This window comes from Schistocerca serialis, chromosome 5 (assembly GCF_023864345.2).
Source record: "Schistocerca serialis cubense isolate TAMUIC-IGC-003099 chromosome 5, iqSchSeri2.2, whole genome shotgun sequence".
Lineage (NCBI taxonomy): Eukaryota > Metazoa > Arthropoda > Insecta > Orthoptera > Acrididae > Schistocerca > Schistocerca serialis.
The window spans coordinates 568,004,786-568,019,034 of record NC_064642.1 but is presented as its reverse complement, the minus strand read 5'-3'; positions in this window follow the sequence as shown (position 1 = coordinate 568,019,034).

Here is a 14,249-nt window from a genome sequence, read left to right as displayed (position 1 = left end):
ATATTTACATAACATATCATGGATTGAAATAAAGTGCACACACACTGTATAAGTCTTTAGCATTTTTACATAACATATCATAGAGTGAAATAAAGTGCACACGCACTGTAAAAAAATGGTTCAAATGGCTCTGAGCACTATGGGACGTAACATCTGTGGTCATCAGTCCCCTAGAACTTAGAACTACTTAAACCTAACTAACCTAAGGACATCACACACATCCATGCCCAAGGCAGGATTCGAACCTGCGACCGTAGCATAACTGTAAAAGTCTTTAGCATTTTTACATAACATATCATAGAGTGAAATAAAGTGCACACACGCTGTAGAAGTCTTTAGCCTATTTAGGACAACTGATCTTGTTAACAAATGAAATGAAGGGCACACGCACTGTATATGTCTTTAGTAATTTTACATAACATATCATGGAGTGAAATAAAGTGCACATGGACTGTAAAAGTCTTTAGCATATTTACATAACATATCATAGAGTGAAATAAAGTGCACACGCACTGTAAAAGTCTTTAGTATTTTTAGGACAACTGATCTTGTTAACAAATGAAATGAAGTGCACACGCACTGTATATGTCTTTATCATTTTACAAGAACTAGGAAAGGAATGGGAAGGATTGCATCATGGTTGTAGCACATTAGGTTGCACGCAGCTGCACTGAAAGTCCATATCTTTCTACAGAAGCACAACACCAAGTGAGACAATCTGAAGTTTTTTTTCCTCTGGAGTATTAATCAGTGTAGCCCAGACACTGATATGTCGTAGTAATATTCCATGTTATCATTTTGGTAGTACATTAGGTACACCAAACAGTGGGACCATAATAACATCTCCATCGCTCAAGGTGGTGGACAGCATGTCGTGTCAACACCACGTTCTTGTAAGGTACACCAACGCAGAATTAGTGCAGAAACCAAATATAGTGCTCCAGGAGCATGAGGATAGACAGGACAAACGGATATTGCAGTAATTTCTGGTAATTAGGTCAGAAGGTGAAGGACATTAAGTTACATATTAGTCTTCATTGAGAATTACACTAGTCTAACAACTGATTTGAGTAATTAGTGGCACTCATCGCCCAGTTACTGAACATTTCTGTACCATGTATGAAGTATTACAGAATAATGTTCATAAGTTATCTGTTTATAGAGAACATTGGCACTCATTGGCCAGATACAAATTATCAGAAGTCTTCATTCAAAACAGGAGCTAATTCATATATATATAGCATGAAAATGACATAATATAAATTTAAAGTATAAGAAACAGTGGCGCTCGTTGGTCAGCAAGTATTGATTATTACCAAACATTTTTCATCCTACAAGTGACATCTGATATATTTAAAAAATAATTATTGGCGCTCTTTGGCCAGTTACTTAAAAATACTCATTGGCCAGTTACAAAGCATTCATATAGTTTTACAAAACATTATTCAGTATTATTCAGAAGTTATCATTCAAAATGAGAGTCAATTATTGGCATAGCATTTATAGAGTATAACAAAAATATTATTTACAGAAATCATTGGCATAGCACATATGCATTATTACAAAGCATCATTCAGTATTACTGAGAACTCATCATTCAAGTGACATAGGACATATTTAACATGTAACATACTGTAGCTATTATTCAAGGTCTGTGACTAGAAAACATTATTCAGTATTACTCAGAATTCATCATTCAAGTGACATACTACTCAGAACTGATCATTCCAGCGACATAGGACATAATGAAAATGTAACATACTGTAACTATTATTCAAGGTCTGTGATTAGAAAACATTATTCAGTATTACTCAGAACTCTCTTATACTGGTAGCATTATTTGGGACTGGTAATACATTTTTTTGTGCTAGCAATGCATTGCACTGGGATCGATAATTAACTACTGGGGCATAACAATATTTGCTTTTGAGTTATTGCTGCAAATGAAGATGTGTAACGTCATTCGTCATGAGTCAGCTGTAGCAAAGTTATGAAACAAGTGGACTATATGTGATCACATTCATGAATGACACACACAAATGGGTAAAAAAAAATGCAGGTACTAGAACAGGTTTAATAAGTAACAGGTTTAGTAAGTATCATGAAAAGCTTCTCCAGGAAAAAATACAAAGTGGATTATTAAACTGAAAGAAGAAACGCATATTATGTTGAAAAGTAGTGAACAATTAACAGGTAATGAAATGTGTAAAAAATATATATGTTCTCTAGCTGTCCTTTCCAAAACCTTCAGTCATCATACCATGCGACATAAGACATACTGTCAAAACGAACTGCAACAAATACATAGCATTTCTTAACTAACAGTAAATATATAAACTTCATCATTGTTTTCATCTGCAAAGAAAAACTTCATTATCATCACCTGCAAAGAAAACTTCATTATCCATATCATCATAATTCCATTATTATCATCACCTGTAAAGAAAAACTTCATTATCCATAGTAACATAACTTCATCACTATTCATCATCATTCATTATCATCTGCAAAAAAGTCGCTTCATTATTCATTATATAACTATTCATAGTAAAGAGTTCCTTATTTCTAGCATATTTCATCACTAAAACTAAGATGTGTAGTTCTGTCCGACAGCCTGCATCAATCGCCTCGTATTCTGAAAGAAAAAATTAGTTAAGACTGCTATTCTACGATGTGTATAGTATATTCTTCTTAATGCTTGTTAATTCTGATCCATTTACTCTTCTTGACGAGGTATTTCATCTTCTTTCGTTCATTTCGAATGTGAAGTTCCCATTTCTGTTTAATTTATTTTTTTTACACGTTATTTCTTTCTAAAAAGGATAAACAATGATTAATGTCTTGCATTTAAATCATACACCCATTAAATAAAAACTGGTTTCTAGTGATATAATTGAGCATACAGCATAGCATGACAGAAAACGTAATATGTCAAAAACATAGACAGTATGCAGGTGCAAAAATGTACACAGAGTATCACAATGTAGCAGCAAAAAAAAGTAAAATAGTCACGATGTTGAGATATCATACGGCAAAATGTCAAAGTCACCTGGTGTTTGTCATATCTTAAATATTTCATAGTGCATACAAACAAAACAGGAAAACAATCATACATACATGAAGAATAGAAAATGTGCACTGTCTGATGTGTAACGACAAGAAAAGCGATCTGCTAACCTTACCTTGCCAGGCACTTTCCAAGAAAAAATACGATAATCATCAGTAAGTAGTCACATAAATATAATTGCATAAGTGGTCATAAAATGTGTAAGTTTATTTGGAAAAATGTGCACGGTCTGATGTGTAACGACAAGAAGAGCGACCTGCTAACCTTACCTTGCCGGGCACTTGCCAAGAAAAAATACGATAATCATCAGTAAGTGTTCATGTGAATATAATTGCATAAGTGGTCATAAAAAATCAGCAAATGGCATTACAGTGTGATAAATCATAAAGTATGTTCATTCAATAAAGGGTTTGATGTTGGAGATATGGTGATTCCCTTTGGTTTTTCTGGTTCTCAGAGTTTCGACGTGTACTACATTGGGGTGAGGAATGCTGCGAATTCGATATGGACCTGCATATAGAAGCTCAAATTTACTACATCTACTTTTTCCTTTGTTAGATAAATAATGTGTGCGTACTAATATCTTCTGTCCGATGTGAAAGTCACGGCGTGTACAAACCGGATTTTGCTGTCTTCTCCGGCGCTCTGCGGCACGTTTGATGTTGTTCAGCGCAATGTCAATTATTTCATGGTGTCGTAGTCGACGAGATGTAGGAAAGGTTATTAATTCTTTAATTTTTTTAGGTGGTTCAACATTTTTCAGTATAACAGATGGAGATAGCATAGTAGATTCATTTGGAATGGAATTAATTACATCCTGGAATGAGAGTATGTATGTGTCCCACTCAATATGTTTTTTATGGCAGTATATTCTGCACAGTTTACCAATTTCTTTCATTAATCGTTCACAAGGGTTTGAAGAAGCATGGTACCTGGATATATAGATCGGAGAAATGTTTCTAGCTCGTAACATACGTGTCCATACAGCAGATCGAAACTGTGATCCATTGTCGGAAATTACTTTCAACACATGCCCTACTTGAAATAGAAAATGTTTTACAAATGCTTTCGAAACAGTTTTAGCAGTAGCTTTGCGTAACGGAGTGAAGGTAACAAATTTTGAAGTGAGTTCAACAGCGACAAAGATGTAGCAAAAACCTCTATTAGTTCTGGGAATCGGACCAAAAATGTCTACAGCGGCCATGTGTCTCAATTTAACAGGTACAATGGGATGTAACGGAGGAATATGTGAAGTCGTATCTGACTTAGCTTTCTGGCAGATTTTACATGACGCTAAAACTCGTCGAATACGTTTCTCCATGTTGGTAAAATAACAGTTCTGTCTCAGTATAAGAAAACATTTTCTGGCTCCGTAATGTGCGTAACTTAAATGAGTATACCAGATTAATTTGTTAACAAGTTCGTCAGGAATGCATAATAACCAATTGTTGCTGTCAGGGTGAGAGCGGCGAAACAGAATATTATTGCGTACAGCGTAATGGTTTCTAATGGTAACATTATTCCTATCTTGCCAAAGGTGTTTAACTTCTTTCCACACGTTGTCTTTACTCTGCTCTTGTGCTATGTCTTGTAATGACGACGAAATGAAATTTTCAAATGCAACTTGTTGAATGTACATGACGCTGAAATTTGTTTTGCAAAAGTTGGTTGCGATGTCTTGTGATTGTTGCTGAGAGAACGGGATAGTGCGTCTGCTACAGTATTTTGTGTGCCGGGAATATGAACAATTGTTAGATTAAATTCTTGTAAATAAAGTTTCCATCTACTTAATCTGTCGTGTGTAAATTTAGCCGAAAGTAAAAACTGTATCTCTCTATGATCTGTGTAAACGGTCGTGTGTCTTCCATAAAGGAAATGCCGAAATCTCATAAATGCCCATACAACACATAGTGTTTCAAGCTCTGTAACAGAATAATTGCGTTCAGCAGGTGACAGAATGCGACTCGCAAAGGCGATGATTTTAATTACTGTAGTCCCATCTTCTTCAATTTCCTGAAAAATGTGTACGCCTAAAGCGGTGTTAGAACTGTCGGTGGCAATGGAAAAATTTCTAGTAACATCTGCGTATGATAAAAGAGGTGCATTCAACAAGGCATGTTTCAAATAACATTTTCGCGAACAAGATTCTGTGTATCTGAAGTATTGCTTACGTTGCTGGAAGATGCAACCTGTACTGTATCTAGTCAAATTCTATCTGACGTGCTATTATTTTCGGGAGTATGCTGCGGCATTTCGACTATTTGTACTGTTCTGTTATTTCTTCCTGACGTATTTCGTTCGGGATGATACCTACTGCTGTCTGGTTCATTCATGATAATATGTTGTTGCGGATGATTTTGCTGTTGGTAAGACCGACTGTTATTAAATGTACGCTGAAAATTGTGTTCATTATTTTTACGTCATTTCTATACAGTGATAGTCATTTCTATACAGTGCATTGCGATATAAATTGAAATGGTGTGTTTTCTGTACATACTGATTCCCTTGTTGCTGTGCATTACTATTTGTTGGAGCTGAAGCTATACGTGCAGGCGGCCAAACATTAAAGCTTGGTTGACCTTGTACATTACATTGTTGGTTAGGTATGCAAACCGGTTGGTTTTGTTGCTATTGCGGTGAAAAACCTCTATTGTTACCAAAAATACGTTTGCAACTGCTGAAAATTTTACACATACTGATGATTAAATTTTTGTCTGTTATTAAAGTTCTCGTAGTTGTCATTTCTAGAGCGTCTAATGAAAAATTGTCACTTTCGGTAAAAGTTGTCTTATCGGGTTTTCTTTACTCATTCTTAATCCTAGATAGAGCGATAGTTGAAGAGCTGTTTTGATAGATATAAAGGATAGTAGAAGAGAAGGCAGCAGTGCAGAAAACTAAAGATGAAACAGCACTACTACAGCTCGGGGCCCTGTGCACGCTACGGCACATATTCATTAAAGCGTAATGAATCCCCTGAGGTTTATTACGCGCTGCAAATAAATTTTAGTTTTTGCGTTACGGGTAATGCCGGTGAAAATTCAAAAGCAAATTGCTGTATCGATGCTAATTCTAGCTTCTGCATTACAGGTAATGGCGATGAAAGTACAAAAATAAATTGTCGTATCCAGTTCAAAGCGTGTACCTGTGCTCTGTCATTTTTAAATACCTTAGATTTTCTTACAGATAAAAATTGCTTATAATCAACGTTCTCGTCTCTGAATTTGTGAACAGGTTCAGGTTTGTATGAATCTGTTTTTCTGTGTCTTTTCGGATTTTAAGTCACGTGGTCTCTGTAAATTACCTAAATTATACTGGCTGTGTGACTGTGAGAAATGTTCGGAATGTGGCATATGCTGTGACGTGTTAGTGACTGAAACATTTTTCATTTCTGTTACTTTAATACGTTCGTCAATCTGGTTGTTCTGCTGTTCACATTTCTTATCGACTTCCGTATCCACAGTGTGTGAAAGTTCTGGTGACTTTAAATTAGACTCGTCGTGTAACTGTGTCGCATTTTCAGAGCATTGTTCAGTGACTGCAGTAATTTCATCTATAAGTGATTCTGTTGTGGCTGCATGTGTATTATTTAATTCTTGTGCAACAAATGTAATTTCTTCATTACTGTTCCTAGCATGAGCCTTACTTTCCTCACATAATTGTTCTTTCGTGTCGTGACGTTGCACGGTAACAGCTGTAGTCTGTTCACTAACTTGTTTGTTCTGTTCGTTAAGGTTGTCGTGTTTTTCGTTCGTCAGTTTGATACTTTCATTAAGTTGTTTGCGCGATTCAGTAGGTTGTTTGAAATGATCATCTAGTATTTCATTCCGCTGTTTGAGAATTTCATTAAGTTGTTTGATATTTTCATTAAATTCTTGTCTGAGATTCTCGTTAAGTTGTACCATTAATGCTATGACTCGATCCCAGCCAATATTACCTACTGTATTCTCTGTGCTGTTTAATGGCGTACCTGCAATTGTCACGTTTTGTGTATCCATTTGGATATTCTGTGATTCTTGAAAAGGTTTGCCAATCGAATGTGCACTGTTGGTCACTAAAGCGGAATTAAATAAATCTGACGTATTCTGATTACACTGTTCATTTTCATTAGAAAAATTTCTCTGTTCGTCACGTAAATTTTGCAAACCGGGTTTGTCAAACTGGGCAGCGTTCATTGTAACAGAACGTGCCACGTCATCCATCGTCGTTAAATTAACAGACGACACAATTGAATTTATTCGCTCATCACTAGGATCAAAGTCAATATTAGTGGTTGGTACGCACTGATTGTCTACAATTAGGGGATTATCATCATTACACTGAGTGTCGCAAATACTATCGGTCAAATTATTCGAGTCGGCTATTTCACTCATTATATATCGCGATGTACTGTTAACAGTTTTTCGCGGCATTTTTCACAAATCACAATTAAGCACAAACGAAACAAGGACAATGCAAAAATGCAACAAACACAATCACAACAGAGAGCAACAAATTGCCGATGATCTGTGAAAGAAAGAGTGACAAATTAGTAGATGCGTTGCGCCAGATGCAAACTACATTTAAGTAAACAAGAGCAGATATATGACTACTTCTCAGAAGATTCACAAAGAAATACGATCCTGGTCCGGATGTCGCTAAGTGTAACCTCCCCACACGAAAATTTTAATAATTAAAATGAGCCAAGTGTAACCTCCCTACGAAATATTAATTAAATGAATTTTTTAAATAATGTAACCTCTAACAAAATCGATTGTAATGTAACCTCTGAACAAAATTGGCCCCCATTTATGATATCAATGCTGAAATGCATTCATATTTAAAGTAACCACAAAATTCAATTCCTAAACGCGGAAATAATAAAAAAACATTCAGTAACCTGGTAAATTTTATGACGACAGCAGCGCTGCGCCTCGGCCCTGTATTCTGAATAAAAAAGCAAAAATTCTTACCTCAATAAAAACTGCGAATATATATCTGCTCTTATGTAGAAATTTTTTTTGGCACAGCTTCGTGCAATGCTGGCGTATATTTTTTTCTTATTCTTGAAAGGAATGATAATGCATTGGAAATATTTTTTAAATTGAAATGAATGCTTTTCTTTAAAAAAATTACTTTATATTATAAAAATTATTATTGGGGCATTTTTAAAAGAAGTTAATGACAGTTAATATACATTACTAGACATGCGCAAGGCTGCTTCTTTACCTTCTACAATAATACTCATCGTCCAGAGTCCCGACCAGAGCAGACTGCCGACACGCGCAGGCACGCGCCTACCAGCCCGGACTGAAGACGAAAGCCGACTGACTACTAAAGCATACTGGCGACGAGCAACAACTAACGACATACTACTCTCTGGTCAGAGATTCTGCCATGCCTCGCCCATCGCCGGCAACACATACGTCTTACACTATATACGTATTTTTCTGCGCTGTCGATGTGCACCATCTGGGAGCTCAGCGGACCACAGTGGTACGTGAACAATTTACAAAGTTAGCCGTTTCGGAAATGCTTCCAGGCTCGGCCCGAAATCCAATGATCTTGCCATTTTGGACGTCAGATAAATCGCTCTGTTTCCACATTACAGCAATGGCTGCACTGTTTTCCGCATCCCCCAGCACGTTTTATACATCTTCCACACTTAGTGCTGTTACTGCCGTCTATGGGTGGTTATTACACTTTGACGTCGAAGACAGGCGGTGGTCAGATTAATGTGACTGGACCGTGTATATTGTACGAGGATTATTCGGAAAGTAAGGTCTGAATCGGCATAGTTAATCGAATGTCTTACGAACACTGAAATGTGCATGCGCAACGACTCCCGGCATGCTTCGCTCGTCAAACGAAGCCATTTACATTGGTATCGTCGCGATGTGCTGTACAGTGTCAGTTCAAAATGTTTAAAACAACTCATCAGACCGCCTACTGTGAAATGCAGTGATTCGAGTTTTGACAGCACGGAACGTAAGTGAGGTGTATGGCCCCAATACGATGAGTGACATCAAAGTGGGTAAGAGCTTTCAAGGACGGACGGGAAAATTTCCATGATGAACTGCGAGCCGGCCGGTGTGGCGCTTGTCTGGAACCACGCGACCGCTACGGTCGCAGGTTCGAATCCTGCCTCGGGCATGGATGTGTGTGATGTCCTTAGGTTAGTTAGGTTTACGTAGTTCTAAGTTCTAGGGGACTGATGACCTCAGATTTTAAGTCCCATAGTGCTCAGAGCCATTTGAACCATGATGAATTGCGATTAGGCCGATGATCAGTGATATCAGAAGATTTGATCCAAGCCATGGACTAAAAGGTTCGTGAAGATCGACGAGTCACAATTTGGGACTACCGAATGTGGGTAGAACACCTTTACACGAAATTGTCTCTGTAAAGTTGCAATTTCACAAAGTATGTGCACCTTGGGGTTGGTTGGTTGATTGGTTGTTTGGGGAAGGAGACCAGACAGCGTGGTCATCGGTCTCATCGGTTTAGGGAAGGATGTGGAAGGAAGTCGGCCGTGCCCTTTCAGAGGAACCATCCCGTAGTGAGTTAGGGAAATCACGGAAAACCTAAATCAGGATGGCCGGACGCGGGATTGAACCGTCGTCCTCCCGAATGCGAGTCCAGTGTCTAACCACTGCGCCACCTCGCTCGGTATGCACCTTGGGGTTCCAGATTACTTACTGAGAAACGCAAAGAAAAAATGGTATGCGCTCTTGATTATTTGGATGGATATCATAAGTAAAGAGCTCAGTTTTTAGAGAACGTTTTCAAAGGGGAGAAATCTGTAACGGTTTATCTTTTATAAGAACTCGGACGTTATTTTTCAAATAATCCTCATACATATTGAGTACTATCAAACGTTATTCAGTTTTTAGATGGCACTGGATTTAGTAGGCGCATATATCATATCTTACTGACGACTTTAAACGTAGATGTTATGCAGTGATGAAGAGAATGGTGCAGGGAAGAAAGAAGTGAAAGATGGATGAAAAATGGAACAGGCAGAGGGTTGAGGCGGCTAATGGTTGAGGTGCCGGCCTCGTATTCTGAAGGAGTGTCGTTAAATACCTCGTCCGACCATCCAGAGTTAGTTGCTGTAAATCGATGACGGGTAAGGTCGAGCTGATCCTTCCAAAAGAACAGTACCAATGTTCTTTCCCATCTACCCCCAACTCTCTTCCCGCCGGAACTTGTGCCAAGTTTCTAATGAACTTATCGTCGTTGGGATGTTAAACCGTAAATTGTGTTCTTCGGAAGACGGAAGACTAATAAAATATTTATGTTCCAAATGTCGCCTACCTTCGCAAATAAAATTCGAAAGCGTGAGAAAAGCCGTTCTCTAAAAGGATACGTATTTTATTGTACAAAGCAAAAGCTCCCAGTTGAGCGTTACAACTTTGTGCCGAGACTCTCGGGCGTGAAAGGCCACGAGGCGCTCCGAACGAGTGGCAGCTGCAGAGCCGGCCGCGCCTGCATTTGATGTAATGCCGTAATAATTTTAATTGGCGCTCTCGCGGCCGCTGGAGCTCGTAATTGGAAGCCGTCGGGTCCGTCTCTGACCGCATCGTTAGCCGTCGCCGAGCTCTTCAAAGGCCCGTCTGTCTGCGCGCGGCTCTTCGTTACGTGTTCACGGGCAAGTGGCCACCGGACCCGGCAAGGGCGCATCTGGACGGAGCCGCTGCTGGCGCCTTGGAGCGCCCCTTTCGCTTTCCGTCTCCCTCTGTCCCGGTCCGTGGCCGTTTGCTCTGCACAGTGCGTCATCTTGCAGTCCTTGTTACTAAGGACACTTGTTCCGATAGTGGATCCACTATCTGAGAACGAGAGCCCTTAGTGATTGGCAAAAAAAAAAAATTTTCTCGCTGACACTGTACATGAATTTATACAGGAAATTACAAAAAGGTACGGCCAAACTTTCAGGAAACATTCCTCACACACAAAGAAAGCAAATATGTTATGTGGACATGTGTCCGGAAACGCTTACTTTCCATGTTAGATCTCATTTTATTACTTCTCTTCAAATCACATTAATCATGGAATGGAAACACACAGCAACAGAATGTACCAGCGTGACTTCAAACACTTTGTTACAGGAATTGTTCAAAATGTCCTCCGTTAGCGAGGATACATGCATCCACCCTCCGTCGCATGGAATCCCTGATGCGCTGATGCAGCCCTGCAGAATGGCGTATTGTATCACAGCCGTCCACAATACGAGCACGAAGAGTCTCTACACTTGGTACCGGGGTTGCGTAGAGAAGAGCTTTCAAATGCCCCCATAAATGAAAGTCAAGAGGGTTGAGGTCAGGAGAGCGTGGAGGCCATGGAATTGGTCCGCCTCTACCAATCCATCGGTCACCGAATCTGTTGTTGAGAAGCGTACGAACACTTGGACTGAAATGTGCAGGAGCTCCATCGTGCATGAACCACATGTTGTGAAGTACTTGTAAAGGCACATGTTCTAGCAGCACAGGTAGAGTATCCCGTATGAAATCATGATAACATGCTCCACTGAGCGTAGGTGGAAGAACATGGGGCCCAATGAGAACATCACCAACAATGCCTGCCCAAACGTTCACAGAAAATCTGTGTTGATGACGTGATTGCACAATTGCGTGCGGATTCTCGTCAGCCCACACGTGTTGATTGTGAAAATTTACAATTTGATCACGTTGGTATGAAGCCTCATCCGTAAAGAGAACATTTGCACTGAAATGAGGATTGACACATTGTTGGATGAACCATTCGCATAAGTGTACCCGTGGAGGCCAATCAGCTGCTGATAGTGCCTGCACACGCTGTACATGGTAAGGAAATAACTGGTTCTCCCGTAGCACTCTCCATACAGTGAGGTGGTCAACGTCACCTTGTACAGCAGCAACTTATCGTCAACTGCACGAAGAATTGCCTCGTCCATTGCAGGTGTCCTCGTCGTTCTAGGTCTTCCCCAGTCGCGAGTCAAAGGCTGGAATGTTCCGTGCTGCCTAAGACGCCGATCAATTGCTTCGAACGTCTTCCTGTCGGGACACCTTCGATCTGGAAATCTGTCTCGATACAAACGTACCGCGTCACGGCTATTGCCCCGTGCTAACCCATGCATCAAATGGGCATCTGCCAACTCCGCATTTGTAAAGATTGCACTGACTGCAAAACCAAGTTCGTGATGAACACTAAAATGTTGATGCTACGTACTGATATGCTTGATGCTAGTACTGTAGAGCAATGAGTCGCATGTCAACACAAGCACCGAAGTCAACATTACCTTCCTTCAATTGGGCCAAATGGCGGTGAATCGAGGAAGTACAGTACATACTGACGAAACTAAAATGAGCTCTAACATGGAAATTAAGCGTTTCCGGACACATGTCCACATAACATCTTTTCTTTATTTGTGTGTGAGGAATGTTACCTTAAAGTTTGGCCGTACATTTTTGTAACACCCTGTATAGAGATGGGGCCTCTCCACGCCCGCACCAACATGGTGACCAGACCTTAAGTTCTACTGTCACCTCCGTCAACATGTTAGTTATCTAATAGGTGGATCACAGTATGCTGGGCTCTGATGTTATCCGTGCGTCTGGATAAGACTACGCATTAACACGGTCCATCAGGTGATAGAAAGTGGACAAAACGCGAATGAGGGTAGCAATTTGAAAAGCAGAGGGAAAAAAGTGCCAAGGCTCGTGCCGTGGGAAAAAAACCTCTGCGACAGTGGGATGGGTAGTAAGAGCAGTAGTGGCTTGCTAGCTGCGATAGTTCATGCAAGGTTGGGTTTGTTACTATGGGTATCATGCATCATTACCGTGGCAAGCGATGGCGATGTATCCGAGTTTGCTGCAGCCGCTGCATTCCTGGAACAATCAGGATCGTTATACAGTAGTGGGAGATCGGCCATAGATCATCTCACTGTGTGGGGGTTGTGTGGAGCTTGTCTGCATGCAGTGTACGGTACGGCTTCCCTGCGTGGTGCCAGTTATTCTGCAAGTGTGTTCCAACTGGATATGCAGTAATGGTGTCTGATTAACAGGGGCACACCTGTACCGTTGTGTTTGTGTGTACTTGGCCATAGATGTTAGGTCCTTACAAGTATGTCTTTTGGTGTTTTATGTCTCCATCTATGATTGTTGTCGTAGTTCCCCAGATTCAGAATAAACGGGTTACGCGAATGTCTGGAGTTTCTGTATAGTCTTGTGGTGAGTTTGTGGATTACCTCCTTGAGAGTCTCAAGTCGGCATCCCCCGGTGAAGGTTCGCGATGCGTGTGTATCGTGGAGCATTGCTTATGATTTTGAGTACTTTGTTTTGTATGATCTGCAGGCGTGTGGGCGCAGCGTATCCCCAGACAGGAGCTGCGTACGTCATCAGGGGTGGAATAAGTGCCATGTACATGGACCTCGACATCCTTCTGTTCAGTGTGCTACGCCTGTTGAGCATAGGACAGAGCTGTTTGAGCCTCGCGCTTGCTCGGATGGTCATGTGTTGTATGTGGTCCCCCCAGAGTAATTTCCGGTCCAGCCAGACACCGAGGTATTTGGCTTTCTCGCGGAAACGTATTGGGCGTGCTTGTAGAGTTATTGGTCTGCAGTATCGGTGTTAGCGCAGTTGCTTCGGTCTTCTAGTGAACAGTATTCACGAAATGACGAAAGAAAAAATTCTTGTCGCTTACTTCATTTTCACTGCACATGCCTTAAAACTGTCGCATCAGGCACGACGTTTTAATGTGTTACTGCGTTACTAATACCTCTATTAGCAACATACACTGAAAGCCAAAGAAACTGGTACACCTGCCTAATATCGTGTAGGACCCCCGCGAGCACGCAGAAGTGTCGCAACACGACGCGGCATAGACTCGACTAACGTCTGAAGCAGTGCTACAGGAAATTGACACCATGAATCCTGCAAGGCTGTCCATAAATCCGTAAGAGTACTAGAGGGTGGAGATCTCTGAACAGCACTTTGCAACGCATCCCAGATATGCTCAATAATATTCATGTCTGGGGAGTCTGATGGCCAGCGGAAGTGGTTAAACTCAGAAGAGTGTTCCTGGAGCGATTCTGTAGCTATTCTGGATGTGTGGGGTGTCGCATTGTCTTGCTGGAATTGCTCAAATCCGTCGGAATGCACAATAGACATGAATGGATGCAAGTGATGAGAGAAGACCCTTACGTACGTGTCACCTGTCAAAGTCGTAT